Source organism: Thermobia domestica, chromosome 10 (genome assembly GCF_964235325.1).
Source record: "Thermobia domestica chromosome 10, izTheDome1.hap1.1, whole genome shotgun sequence".
In the NCBI taxonomy this organism is placed as follows: Eukaryota; Metazoa; Arthropoda; class Insecta; order Zygentoma; family Lepismatidae; genus Thermobia; species Thermobia domestica.
Genome location: NC_137463.1, coordinates 146,032,630 through 146,047,376, shown reverse-complemented (window position 1 = coordinate 146,047,376; position 14,747 = coordinate 146,032,630).

Here is a 14,747-nt window from a genome sequence, read left to right as displayed (position 1 = left end):
CAAGATAGAAACAGTTCAAACCCTTATGACGACCTCGAGTAAAATATTCTCTAACGTGATTTTGTTCTTCTAATATGAAATCATCAAATACTACCACAGAATAGTCCTCACATTCGTCTAATGGAATACTCTCTTCATTGTTTCCTTTTATTATTGCTACTGTATCTTTAATATTACGTTCTATATCTCGAAAAAGTTGTATTAAGTGTTGGTATTTAGGTTGATTTAAACTTTTAGAATATATATAAACATTTGCATATTTTAACCATTTAGGTGCTAACAAAAAATTATCAATCATTAACGTCGTTTTACCACAACCACTAGGCCCAACTATTAAACATCTTATGTCATCAGGTAACAACTCTCCATTCCTCTTACTCTTCGCCGTTTCTTCTGTTAACCTTACTTTAATATCCCAATTATCCATATTAGTTATTTATTATATAATAAATGAAGGTATTTAATTTAAATGGTTATTCATCTGTATTAAACATGTCATTGCATTACCCATTTGAAAACGATTTAGAAGTAGCTGTTGCAGGATTTTACACAACATACTTAACTCCAAACATTACAGAAAAAAATAATAAATTAACGTTTTGCACTGAAGAACCTGAAGTTACAAGACAAGCCATAGTTCAACCTGGTCAATATAGTTTAAAAGAATTAGAAGAATATATAAAATCAAACCTTCCATTCTACACTGATGAATTCAAAGATACTTTTGAAATTACAGAAGACAGGAAAAGAAATAGAGTTAAAATATTTAGTGAGGTTTGTGATATAACCTTAGATACCATTAACACTGTATTAGGTTTTAGTGATAAAAACTTGGCTAATAACTTAGATCATATTGGAGATAAACCACCAACGTTTCATCCGTTTGATACTATAAATATTCACTGTGATTTAGCAGAAGGTATGATTTTAAAACACAATGATACAACACACAACGAAACAGACTAAATTGCAACATTTAGAACAAATGCAGAGTTTAGAGAACCAATTATATATGAACCTAATGAAAAGATATTTTTCCCAATACATCACAATAAATTTAATAATTTCAAAGTTTCAATTAAAGATGAGAATGGTGATTTGATTGATTTTGGTGGAGCTCGTATAACTGTTTTACTTGCTGTTAAATAATTTGAATTGTTATATAATTAATATGGACATCTTTGGTAATACTAAAAGGAGGACTACAAACCTCAATCATGTAAGTGAAGTTTTTACATCAAATATAACATGGGTTGATTTCAAAAACAAAAGACTTGTTAATGTAAGTGATGCAATTGACCAACATGATGTAGTAACTTTACAACAGCTAAATTTAATAAATAGTAATGTTAATAGTCAATTGGAAGGTGATAGAAACAAATTTGAAGATGTATTAAAAACATTACAAGACACATATATAAAGAAAGATGATTTTCAAAAGATTAGGATGGATACTACTAAATTGATTATACAGAAAGAAACTATACCTTTAATATGTCGATTGAGAGTTAAAAATGTTAAGGAACCAATCTTTAGAATATTTAATCTCTCTAATGGTTACAAATTTCTCTATAATGGGAAAATAATGCACATGGAATTAAGTTTGGATAAATACTTTCTAGATATATATTTAGGTGATACTTTGATTGAAAATTTACCTGTAAACATTAAAAAGGGTGATATAATTACGTTTCAAGCAAATAAGAATTCAGCTTTGGAAGAAGGGCAACCATTGCAAGTTATTATGTATATAGAAAGAGAGCTTTCATAAAACCATTTGTTATATTCAATCTATATAATAACATTGTAATTCAATCTATATAACAACATTCTAAATTGAATTATACAGATGAATTATAAATTGTTATATAGATTGAATTATTGTTCGAATTATAGATTAAGTTATAGAATGTTATATTGATTAAATTATATAGATGAACAGTATTTGAATTGTAGAAGTTATTATATAGATTGATTATAGATTGAATTATAGATTGAAGTTCATGATCAATTATAGTATTAATCAACAACAGCATTAATTATAGTATTAATCATCAAATACCGACACCTGTTAATTATAGTATTAATCATCAAATATCGACAACAGCATCAAACAAACATACGCTTAAATTATAGTTTGAATTAGGCTAATCTTTAGAATTATATTGTTAGTTGAATTATAGTTTGAATTAGGTTGATCTTTAGAATGATGTTGTTAGTTGATCTAGTGTTTCAATTATAGATTGAGGTTAATAATTTTCCATATAATAAATAGTATGATGTATTGTGTTAAGTGTAAGAAATCAACAGATACAAAAATAGATAACATTAGAATAGAACAAACAAAGAATGGAAGATATGTTAAGAAAGGTATATGTGTTGTATGTGGTACTAATAAATCCCAATTCATTAAAAACCCCGATTGACTATATGAAGGTGAAGGTATTAGAGAAGACATTATAGAAGAAATTCATAAACCATCTAGAAAAAATTATCCTAGGTTAAGTGTTATTGTTAAAGGTATAGATGATTTATGGCAAGCAGATCTTGTGGAAATGGATAGTGGTGTGTTAAAAGGTGTTTCAAAATTAAATAAAGGTTATAAGTATTTGCTAATGATTATAGATGTGTTTTCAAAATATGCATTTGCTGTTCCTGTTAAAGATAAGAGTGGTAAGAATGTTACAGAAGCATTTGAATCAGTGTTAAAAGTAAGAAAACCTAATAATTTACAAACTGATCAAGGTAAAGAGTTTTATAATAAAGAATTTGAAGATTTGATGGGAAAAAACAATATCAATCATTACTCAACATATAGTGGTAAAAAAGCTTCTGTTGTTGAAAGATTTAACAAAACACTTAAACAAAATATGTGGAAGAAATTTACTGTTCAAGGTAATTATAAATGGTTAAAAATATTGCAAGGTTTAGTTGATGAATATAATAACAAAGTACATAGAACAATTTGTGTGAAACCTGTAGAAGTGAATAAGAAAAATGAGCATGGGATATTGAATAAAGTGTATAAGAAAGAATATAAACGTGTTAAACCTAAATACAAATTAGGTGATCATGTTCGTATAAGTAAAATTAAAGGATTGTTTGACAAAAGTTAAATACCAAATTGGTCAGCAGAAGTGTTTGTTATTAACGAGGTTATACCATCTAATCCACCAACATATAAAATTAAAGATTTAAACAATGAAGAAGTTAAAGGAAGATTTTATGAACCAGAATTATTGAAAACTAAATATAAGGATGAGTATTTGGTTGAAAACATATTGAGAAAGAAAGGTAATAAAGTGTTTGTTAAATGGTTAGGGTTTGATAATTCACATAATAGTTGGATAGATAAAGAAAATGTTGTAGTGTAAATTTAATGTGTTTAACTTTTATGAATATTTTCATACAAGGTAATAAAGTGTTTGTTAAATAATTAGGGTTTATTAAATGGTTAGGGTTTAATAATTTACATAATAATTAAATAATTAGGGTTTATTAAATGGTTAGGGTTTAATAATTTACATAATAATTAAATAATTAAAGTTTATTAAATGGTTAGGGTTTAATAATTTACATAATAATTAAATAATTAGGGTTTATTAAATGGTTAGGGTTTAATAATTTACATAATAATTAAATAAATAATTTGCATTAATAATTAAAAAAATAATTTGCATAATAATTAAATAATTAGAGTTTATGAAATGGTTAGGGTATAATAATTTACATAATATAATATTATAAATGTTGCAGTGTAATTTAATGTGTTTAACTTTTATAAATATTTTCATAAAAGGTAATAAAGAGTTTATTAAATGGTTAGGGTTTAATAATTTGCGTAATAATTAAATAAATAATTTGCATAATAATTAAATAAATAATTTGCATAATTAAATAATTAGAGTTTATTAAATGGTTAGGGTTTAATAATTTGCATAATAATTAAATAAATAAAAATAATATATTATAAATGTTGTAATGTAATTTAATTTGTTTAAACATGAAAAATATTATGAAAATGAATTAAAAAATCTGGTGAATATAAAAAACGATACAGTGTTTTTTCATATAAGGTGTGTTATTATATGGAGAAACACTGTATCGCTTTTTTAATGTCGACATTAACAGCTGTATTAGAAAAATATGTTGCTAATGTTGGTATAAAAATATTATGAAAATGAATTAAAAAATTTAGTGAATATAAAATTACGATACAGTGTTTTTCCATATAAAATGAGTATGAATAATGTTAATTTTACTGGTGAGGAGATGAAGGAGATGTCAATTACAAAACTAAAACAAATATGTTAAGTCAAGAAAATCCGCGGCTATAGTTATTTAAATAAGAGTGAATTAATCAAAAAAATCGAACAATACCAAAATGAACCAGATGAATTGAAAGTTATATACACAATGAAAGTTGATGAACTAAAAAACCATTGTAAAAGGAAGGGGATAAAAGGTTATTCTAAATTAAGAAAGGCTGAACTTATTGACCGTATTATAAAATATGAAGATGAACAAAACAGATCACAAATTAGAAACATATTTCCATTTAAAAAAGATGTTTTTGAAGAATCCAAACCACAACGAATACCAATTAAAGTATAAACAAAAGAAACAGCAATACAGAAACGATTACAAACTATCACAATTGAAAACATAGGAGGATATAAAGATCCAGTGAAGTTTTTAAATATAAGTGGGAAAGTAGTTATTAACAAAATCAAGGAAGAATTAAAGCACCATCCATTAAAAGTCAACCTTGTATTCATTTGTGATTATATTAAAGATAAAGAAGTACAAGAACGCAATTTTAAAACTATGAATGAAAGAATATTACAATCAACTGACTTAGATGAATATATAACCTATGCTAAACAAAAACTATGTAGAGAGATGGAGGAATTTCAAGGTAGAGGATCAGGATGGACATTACATCAAATTAAACATTTAGAAATCAAACTAAATAAATATGTACCATTACGAGCTTCTTCATATATTGACCTTCCTAAACCAATTAAAGATAAAAAAGCAGTGATTAATGTTCAAAATAAAGATAATAAATGTTTCTTATATTCTATTGCATGTTATTTAAAACCTATAGATCACCAATCACATCCTCAACGGCCTTCAAACTATACAGAAATTGTGGATGAATTACAAGAGAAATATTGTAAGGGTATTGAATTTCCTGTACAATTAAAAGATATAGTAAAGTTTGAAAAAAGAAGTAACATATCCATTAACGTGTATACCTATGATGATGAATATAATATATATCCACTTCAAATCACAAAAAATAAGCAGGATAAACACATCAATTTATTATATGTAAAAGATGAAAATAATGATTTGTTTGATAAAGAATTTATCAAGATTAATAAGAAGTCAAGTAACAAAGCATAAGGAAAAATTATACTTTTGTGATAGGTGTTTAACAAGACATTTTAGAAATGAGATACAATTACAAGAACATGAACTATATTATAAGGAGCATGAATCTGTTAGAACAGAACTTCCAAAATCATATGACAATCAAATACAGTTCCAAAATTATAATAGGTCATTTAGAGTACCATTTGCGATATATGCCGATTTTGAATGTATGTTATGTAAAATGGAAGTAGACCATAATTGTTCTTAAACTGTGAAGTATCAAAAGCATTTACCAATGAGTTTCTGTTATTATATTAAATACTCAAATGGTGTGTATAAACGTCCTGTTAGTTAGATGCTGCAAAGGTGTTTGTGGAGAAGTTAAAACAAGAAGAAATAGAAATAAAGAAAATATATAACAAAAGAGTTAAAATGAATGGTCTAACTAAAGATGAAGAAAATAGATATAAAAATTCCAATAGTTGTCATATATGTGAGAGAAACTTGAATGATTTACCACCAGCAATTGAAAAACAAATAAATATGTTAAATAAAAAAATACAATTCGCTAAAGATAATGATAGCATGGTTGAAAAGTTAGAAGAATGGAAACATGAATTAGGTAAATGTTTGAAGAATATAAATATAAATAAAGCAAAAGTAAGAGATCATGATCATTTAACTGGGAAGTTTAGAGGTGCAGCTCACAGTTATTGTAACTTAAGCTATCGAAATCCTAATTTTATTCCAGTATTTATTCACAACTTAAGTGGTTATGATACTCACCTGTTTGTTAAAGAACTTGCTTATGATAAGAATGAAATAAAACTAATTGCAAATAATGAGGAAAAATATATAACATACTCAAAATATGTGAAGGTTGATAAAAAGAATGGAATTAATTTACGATTTCTAGATTCATTTAGGTTTATACCAAGGAGTTTAGCAGAACTAGCAAAGAACCTTAGAAAAGAACAATATAGAGAAACGTCAAAGTAGTTCCCTAATGATTTGTTAGATTTAGTAATTAAAAAAGGTGTGTACCAATATGATTATATTGACTCAATTGAAAGATTAGAAGAAACAAATCTACCTTCAAAAGAAATGTTCTTTAATAAACTTACTAAAACCCACATCAGTGATGAAGATTATGAGCATGCGAAAAATGTTTGGAAGTCATTCAATATTAAAAATCTAGGTGAATATACAGAACTTTATAACAAGACAGATGTATTAATATTAGCTGATGTATTTGAAAGTTTGAGAGATGTATGTTTAAAAGCATATGGTTTAGATCCTGCTTGGTATTTCACTGCTCCTGGTTTATCGTGGGATTCAATGTTAAAGATGACTAAGATCAAACTAGAAATGTTAACTGACTATGACAAAATATTAATGATAGAAAAAGGTATAAGAGCTGGAATTTCACAATTTAGTAAGAGATATGTAAAAGCAAATAATAAGTATATGGAAAATTATAACAAAGACGAACCTTCAAAGTATTTAGCTTATCTAGATGCAAATAATTTATATGGATGGGCTATGAGTCAGTACATGCCTTACAAAGAATTTAAATGGGTTCAACCTTACATAAACATAATGAATGTTCCAGATGATTCAGAAACTGGCTACATATTAGAAGTTGATTTAGAATATCCAGAATACTTACATGATAAACATACAGATCTGCCATTAGCTCCAGAAAATATGTGTCCACCAGGATCGAAACATTCAAAATTATTAACAACGCTTTACAATAAAGAAAGATATGTTATTCACTACAGAAAGTTAAAACTATATATGTCACTTAGGATGATATTAAAGAAAATTCACAGAGTATTGGAGTTCAAGCAATCAAATTGGTTAAAGGAATATATTGATCTAAATACAAATATGAGAACAAAAGCTAAGAATGATTTCTAGAAAGATTTTTACAAGAAAATGAACAATAGCGTATTTGGTAAAACAATGGAAAACATTAGAAAGAGGCCATCTATTACCTTAGAATGTGATCCAATGAGGGTGGAAAAGTTAATAGCAAAACCGAACTTTGATTACAGGACAATATTTACTGAAGATTTGTGTGCGATACATATGAAAAAAGAAAAATTGACCTTCAACAAACCTATATATGTTGGTACGAGTGTGCTAGATTTGTCAAAACTATTAATGTATGACTTCCATTACAATATTATGAAACCTCAATATGATATTGACATAGGGTTATGTTATATGGATACTGATAGTTTTATATATGAAATTAATACAGATGATTTCTACAAAGACTTAAAAGAAATGGTTGATTTATTTGATACAAGTGAATATGGAAAGGATAATCAATATGGAATACCACTAGTAACCAAAAAGTATTAGGAAAGATGAAGGATGAAAACAATGGTAAAATAATGACAGAATTTATTGGGTTAAGATCAAAGATGTATGCATTTAAAGTTGAAAATAAAGAGAAGAAAAAAGCAAAAGGAATAACAAAATGTGTAGTATCAAAAGAGTAACAATTTGATGATTATAAGCAAACCCTATTCAATGATGTGAAAACATACAAAAATATAAATCTAATTCGAAGTTGTAAGCATGATGTATATACCATAGCTGTAAATAAGTTAGCATTAGATTCGAATGATGATAAAAGATATATACTAGAGGGTGGTATAAGTACATTAGTTTGGGGGCATTATAAGATATAATTAAAATGTATATATAATGTCAGTCCCGCTTTTTTCGATTCACAATCATCACTTTGAAGAAAATTCTTGAAACAAAATCTGTCCGCAACTCTCTAGCTTTTATTACTCTGAAACATACTACATGCCACACCATCTATTGAGTAGGTGAGTAACTTATTGATCATAGTCACCTAGGTGGTAAATATAGCTAAAACATTAATGTTCAAAAAAGAAAAAGTCAGTGTATCCAACTCCATATATTTTTTCGGAACGTTCCAGGATTTTAATTTTTCAAGATATCGCTTTAAAACATATAGGGATGAATTCACCCCACTACTAATAAATATGATAATTGTTAAAAGTGAGTTGGCAACACTTACAGTGCCACCCCCAAATAACGTTATTAATTAATTCCTCGGCTCCTAATTAACCGATTTCAAAAATTCAAACGGTAAATGATTACTAATAACATAGCCAATTTTTTAAAATGCATAAATGGTTGCATAACCTAAAGGATACTTTTCCTTTTTTTCAATATCTCCACAAAATTTCAACAAATCGAAAAAATAAAAACACTACCATAATTAGAATAAATTTTTAAGACTTTTTTAAAGAATAACATTTTCCCGAAAACTCAAAAATAAACCCCTAAAAAATTCCCGAAATTTTGAATTGAGTACAACATCGTCAAATATTAACCGATTTTCAAAATTCAAACGGTAAATGGTTTCTATTTTTTATAATTTTTTCTAACGCGTTACTGGTTGTCTATGTCTAAGGACAAAATTATAAAAAATCAAAAATCTTCACTATGTAAGAATGTATTAAGGAAATGTAAACAGGACATAAATACTAGACTACAAAACAATTATTTTCATGCATTACTGGTTGCCTATGTCTAAGGATAAAATTACAAAAACAACTTTTATGACTTAAAAATATAAATTTTACCTAAAACGAAACTATACATAAAAGTTAATTAAATATGACCTAAAATTAAACTAAACTATACATAAAAGTTAATTAAATATGACCTAAAACTAAACTACACCACACATAAAAGTTAATTAAATATGACCTAAAACTAAACTAAACTATACATAAAAGTTAATTAAATTTTACCTAAAACTAAACTATACATAAAAGTTAATTAAATTTTACCTAAAACTAAACTATACATAAAAGTTAATTAAATATGACCTAAAACTAAACTATACATAAAAGTTAATTAAATATGACCTAAAACTAAACTATACATAAAAGTTAATTAAATATGACCTAAAACTAAACTACACTACACATAAAAGTTAATTAAATTTTATCTAAAACTAAACTATACATAAAAGTTAATTAAATATGACCTAAAACTAAACTATACAGAAAAGTTAATTAAATATGACCTAAAACTAAACTATACATAAAAGTTAATTAAGTATGACCTAAAACTAAACTACACATAAATACATTTTAATTATATCTTATAATGCCCCCAAACTAATGTACTTATACCACCCTCTAGTATATATCTTTTATCATCATTCGAATCTAATGCTAACTTATTTACAGCTATGGTATATACATCATGCTTACAACTTCGAATTAGATTTATATTTTTGTATGTTTTCACATCATTGAATAGGGTTTGCTTATAATCATCAAATTGTTACTCTTTTGATACTACACATTTTGTTATTCCTTTTGCTTTTTTCTTCTCTTTATTTTCAACTTTAAATGCATACATCTTTGATCTTAACCCAATAAATTCTGTCATTATTTTACCATTGTTTTCATCCTTCATCTTTCCTAATACTTTTTGGTTACTAGTGGTATTCCATATTGATTATCCTTTCCATATTCACTTGTATCAAATAAATCAACCATTTCTTTTAAGTCTTTGTAGAAATCATCTGTATTAATTTCATATATAAAACTATCAGTATCCATATAACATAACCCTATGTCAATATCATATTGAGGTTTCATAATATTGTAATGGAAGTCATACATTAATAGTTTTGACAAATCTAGCACACTCGTACCAACATATATAGGTTTGTTGAAGGTCAATTTTTCTTTTTTCATATGTATCGCACACAAATCTTCAGTAAATATTGTCCTGTAATCAAAGTTCGGTTTTGCTATTAACTTTTCCACCCTCATTGGATCACATTCTAAGGTAATAGATGGCCTCTTTCTAATGTTTTCCATTGTTTTACCAAATACGCTATTGTTCATTTTCTTGTAAAAATCTTTCTAGAAATCATTCTTAGCTTTTGTTCTCATATTTGTATTTAGATCAATATATTCCTTTAACCAATTTGATTGCTTGAACTCCAATACTCTGTGAATTTTCTTTAATATCATCCTAAGTGACATATATAGTTTTAACTTTCTGTAGTGAATAACATATCTTTCTTTATTGTAAAGCGTTGTTAATAATTTTGAATGTTTCGATCCTGGTGGACACATATTTTCTGGAGCTAATGGCAGATCTGTATGTTTATCATGTAAGTATTCTGGATATTCTAAATCAACTTCTAATATGTAGCCAGTTTCTGAATCATCTGGAACATTCATTATGTTTATGTAAGGTTGAACCCATTTAAATTCTTTGTAAGGCATGTACTGACTCATAGCCCATCCATATAAATTATTTGCATCTAGATAAGCTAAATACTTTGAAGGTTCGTCTTTGTTATAATTTTCCATATACTTATTATTTGCTTTTACATATCTCTTACTAAATTGTGAAATTCCAGCTCTTATACCTTTTTCTATCATTAATATTTTGTCATAGTCAGTTAACATTTCTAGTTTGATCTTAGTCATCTTTAACATTGAATCCCACGATAAACCAGGAGCAGTGAAATACCAAGCAGGATCTAAACCATATGCTTTTAAACATACATCTCTCAAACTTTCAAATACATCAGCTAATATTAATACATCTGTCTTGTTATAAAGTTCTGTATATTCACCTAGATTTTTAATATTGAATGACTTCCAAACATTTTTCGCATGCTCATAATCTTCATCACTGATGTGGGTTTTAGTAAGTTTATTAAAGAACATTTCTTTTGAAGGTAGATTTGTTTCTTCTAATCTTTCAATTGAGTCAATATAATCATATTGGTACACACCTTTTTTAATTACTAAATCTAACAAATCATTAGGGAACTACTTTGACGTTTCTCTATATTGTTCTTTTCTAAGGTTCTTTGCTAGTTCTGCTAAACTCCTTGGTATAAACCTAAATGAATCTAGAAATCGTAAATTAATTCCATTCTTTTTATCAACCTTCACATATTTTGAGTATGTTATATATTTTTCCTCATTATTTGCAATTAGTTTTATTTCATTCTTATCATAAGCAAGTTCTTTAACAAACAGGTGAGTATCATAACCACTTAAGTTGTGAATAAATACTGGAATAAAATTAGGATTTCGATAGCTTAAGTTACAATAACTGTGAGCTGCACCTCTAAACTTCCCAGTTAAATGATCATGATCTCTTACTTTTGCTTTATTTATATTTATATTCTTCAAACATTTACCTAATTCATGTTTCCATTCTTCTAACTTTTCAACCATGCTATCATTATCTTTAGCGAATTGTATTTTTTTATTTAACATATTTATTTGTTTTTCAATTGCTGGTGGTAAATCATTCAAGTTTCTCTCACATATATGACAACTATTGGAATTTTTATATCTATTTTCTTCATCTTTAGTTAGACCATTCATTTTAACTCTTTTGTTATATATTTTCTTTATTTCTATTTCTTCTTGTTTTAACTTCTCCACAAACACCTTTGCAGCATCTAACTAACAGGACGTTTATACACACCATTTGAGTATTTAATATAATAACAGAAACTCATTGGTAAATGCTTTTGATACTTCACAGTTTAAGAACAATTATGGTCTACTTCCATTTTACATAACATACATTCAAAATCGGCATATATCGCAAATGGTACTCTAAATGACCTATTATAATTTTGGAACTGTATTTGATTGTCATATGATTTTGGAAGTTCTATTCTAACAGATTCATGCTCCTTATAATATAGTTCATGTTCTTGTAATTGTATCTCATTTCTAAAATGTCTTGTTAAACACCTATCACAAAAGTATAATTTTTCCTTATGCTTTGTTACTTGACTTCTTATTAATCTTGATAAATTCTTTATCAAACAAATCATTATTTTCATCTTTTACATATAATAAATTGATGTGTTTATCCTGCTTATTTTTTGTGATTTGAAGTGGATATATATTATATTCATCATCATAGGTATACACGTTAATGGATATGTTACTTCTTTTTTCAAACTTTACTATATCTTTTAATTGTACAGGAAATTCAATACCCTTACAATATTTCTCTTGTAATTCATCCACAATTTCTGTATAGTTTGAAGGCCGTTGAGGATGTGATTGGTGATCTATAGGTTTTAAATAACATGCAATAGAATATAAGAAACATTTATTATCTTTATTTTGAACATTAATCACTGCTTTTTTATCTTTAATTGGTTTAGGAAGGTCAATATATGAAGAAGCTCGTAATGGTACATATTTATTTAGTTTGATTTCTAAATGTTTAATTTGATGTAATGTCCACCCTGATCCTCTACCTTGAAATTCCTCCATCTCTCTACATAGTTTTTGTTTAGCATAGGTTATATATTCATCTAAGTCAGTTGATTGTAATATTCTTTCATTCATAGTTTTAAAATTGCGTTCTTGTACTTCTTTATCTTTAATATAATCACAAATGAATACAAGGTTGACTTTTAATGGATGGTGCTTTAATTCTTCCTTGATTTTGTTAATAACTACTTTCCCACTTATATTTAAAAACTTCACTGGATCTTTATATCCTCCTATGTTTTCAATTGTGATAGTTTGTAATCGTTTCTGTATTGCTGTTTCTTTTGTTTATACTTTAATTGGTATTCGTTGTGGTTTGGATTCTTCAAAAACATCTTTTTTAAATGGAAATATGTTTCTAATTTGTGATCTGTTTTGTTCATCTTCATATTTTATAATACGGTCAATAAGTTCAGCCTTTCTTAATTTAGAATAACCTTTTATCCCCTTCCTTTTACAATGGTTTTTTAGTTCATCAACTTTCATTGTGTATATAACTTTCAATTCATCTGGTTCATTTTGGTATTGTTCGATTTTTTTGATTAATTCACTCTTATTTAAATAACTATAGCCGCGGATTTTCTTGACTTAACATATTTGTTTTAGTTTTGTAATTGACATCTCCTTCATCTCCTCACCAGTAAAATTAACATTATTCATACTCATTTTATATGGAAAAACACTGTATCGTAATTTTATATTCACTAAATTTTTTAATTCATTTTCATAATATTTTTATACCAACATTAGCAACATATTTTTCTAATACAGCTGTTAATGTCGACATTAAAAAAGCGATACAGTGTTTCTCCATATAATAACACACCTTATATGAAAAAACACTGTATCGTTTTTTATATTCACCAGATTTTTTAATTCATTTTCATAATATTTTTCATGTTTAAACAAATTAAATTACATTACAACATTTATAATATATTATTTTTATTTATTTAATTATTATGCAAATTATTAAACCCTAACCATTTAATAAACTCTAATTATTTAATTATGCAAATTATTTATTTAATTATTATGCAAATTATTTATTTAATTATTACGCAAATTATTAAACCCTAACCATTTAATAAACTCTTTATTACCTTTTATGAAAATATTTATAAAAGTTAAACACATTAAATTACACTGCAACATTTATAATATTATATTATGTAAATTATTATACCCTAACCATTTCATAAACTCTAATTATTTAATTATTATGCAAATTATTTTTTTAATTATTAATGCAAATTATTTATTTAATTATTATGTAAATTATTAAACCCTAACCATTTAATAAACCCTAATTATTTAATTATTATGTAAATTATTAAACCCTAACCATTTAATAAACTTTAATTATTTAATTATTATGTAAATTATTAAACCCTAACCATTTAATAAACCCTAATTATTTAATTATTATGTAAATTATTAAACCCTAACCATTTAATAAACCCTAATTATTTAACAAACACTTTATTACCTTGTATGAAAATATTCATAAAAGTTAAACACATTAAATTTACACTACAACATTTTCTTTATCTATCCAACTATTATGTGAATTATCAAACCCTAACCATTTAACAAACACTTTATTACCTTTCTTTCTCAATATGTTTTCAACCAAATACTCATCCTTATATTTAGTTTTCAATAATTCTGGTTCATAAAATCTTCCTTTAACTTCTTCATTGTTTAAATCTTTAAATTTATATGTTGGTGGATTAGATGGTATAACCTCGTTAATAACAAACACTTCTGCTGACCAATTTGGTATATAACTTTTGTCAAACAATCCTTTAATTTTACTTATACGAACATGATCACCTAATTTGTATTTAGGTTTAACACGTTTATATTCTTTCTTATACACTTTATTCAATATCCCATGCTCATTTTTCTTATTCACTTCTACAGGTTTCACACCAATTGTTCTATGTACTTTGTTATTATATTCATCAACTAAACCTTGCAATATTTTTAACCATTTATAATTACCTTGAACAGTAAATTTCT